This window comes from Octodon degus, unplaced genomic scaffold (genome assembly GCF_000260255.1).
Source record: "Octodon degus isolate 3935 unplaced genomic scaffold, OctDeg1.0 scaffold00069, whole genome shotgun sequence".
In the NCBI taxonomy this organism is placed as follows: Eukaryota; Metazoa; Chordata; class Mammalia; order Rodentia; family Octodontidae; genus Octodon; species Octodon degus.
In genome coordinates, this window is record NW_004524645.1 from 361,597 (window position 1) to 363,323 (window position 1,727).

Sequence of the window (1,727 nt, forward strand, 5' to 3'; positions counted from 1 at the left end):
TCTTTCTTGAATAAATGGCAGCACAACAAATACACTTTTCCCCACTTGCTTTCCTTTTTTTTTTTTTTATGAGTCTTAAGTTATTTATTTAGGCCATCTCTTGCACAAGCAAAGGGATGGAAGATCAGTATGAGGGTCACCATTTGATACAAGTAAGGAAGGTGAGCTTAAGGTCCCATACACTTTTCTGGTCTGATTGCCAAGTAAAGGTCCAAGTCAGAGCCATGCTGCCCAATGCCCAGGTAACGATGGTCCAGGTTCTCCTCATTCATCCTCATAGCCAGTCAGAAGTGGATTCACACGAGGGTTATGGATCAGAGTATGGTTACCCTCTCCCCAAGGAAAAGGCTTGGTGGGGGTCGGCAATGAACTTGGGTCTCTCCTCCTTTCTGTGGTGCGACTTCAGGAAAATATTCACCCATCTCACTCCCACCCCTGCGAGCGCCACGAAAAAGGTGAGGGCCTTCCATATGTGCGCTGAGCCTTCCCCGCAGTGGGCGCCACTTGACATAGGCCCTCCTATCTACGGGTGGGACCTGCCTAGCAGCCGAAAAACCCGGGGCACAGCTACCGCTGCCACCACCATTTTGGTCCTGGACCACCGCAGCGCCCCCCCACTTGCTTTTTAACTTGAAATATACCTCAGGGGTGCCTGGAGGAGTGGTTCCATGGCAGAGACTTGCTCAGCACACTCTGCAAGCACACACCTAGGGACCACCCCAAATGGGAAGTGGCTGCTGTAGCAATTTTCCTGTAAGCTCTGCTCCTGTCTTCACATTGACTCCTCTTCTCTTTCTACCTTCCCTGTCTCTGATAAGAACACCTGTCATTGGATTTATGACCCTCCTGGTAATCCAGGATGGTCTGAGTTTGAGATTTTAATTACCTCTGCAAAGACTCATTCCAGATAAAGTCACATTCCCGGGTTTCCAGGTTAACATCTCTTTGGAGTGACCAAAAGCTCACCATTCCGCTCCCTACAGTTTTGCTTTCTGCCCCTCATTCACATCCATGCTCCATGGAAAATGCATTCCTCCCATATATACACGCCCCAGTGATACATGTGGGTATTTTTCATTCCTTTTTACTTTTGCACAATGCCTTAGTAAATTACTTCAGTTTATTCCATCTTCTCATTGTTTCCAGTTTTCTGCTATTAAAAGTGACTCAGCACAGCATTCTGAGAGGCTGAAGCAGGAGAATCACAAGTTCCAGCTCAGCTTGGGCAGCTTAGCAAGTTCTTATCACTACAAGGAGGGGGATGTCAAGGCCCTGGGTTCAATCCCCACTACCAGCAAAAACAAACAAAAAACTCAAAGATGAACATCTTCTGGAGACACAGTTTCCCATTTTTACCAGGATTTCTGTGAGATAGATCCTTAGAATTGAAATCCTTGGGGCATAGATTATATGGAATCCTGCTCGGGGTCACTGCACTTGCCTTCTAGAAAGTGTACCATTTTGTAGTCTCACCAAGACTGTGAGAGACAACCTACCCACAGTGTCACTGCTAGAGCATCACATCGAGGAGGTCTTGCCACTTACACAGGTGGAAGGCACAGCCTCATCTAAATCAGTGCTCTTGGGAGTGAGGCTGCTTCCACTGCAGAGGCTGCTGGCAACCTTGAATCTTTGCTGAAGGTAGTTCTGCTCTCTTCTGTCTTTTCAGTGCATTCCTGGCTCTTTTTATTTGTTCTGCCAAATAATGTGAATTTTATAATCAATTT

The 1,727-nt window shown here is 46.8% G+C and overlaps 1 pseudogene; it reads right to left on the bottom strand.

The window, feature by feature from the left end:
- Positions 1–264: 264 nt before the first annotated feature.
- On the bottom strand, positions 265–586 carry LOC111817749 (annotated as a pseudogene).
- Between the last annotated feature and the right edge of the window lie 1,141 nt (positions 587–1,727).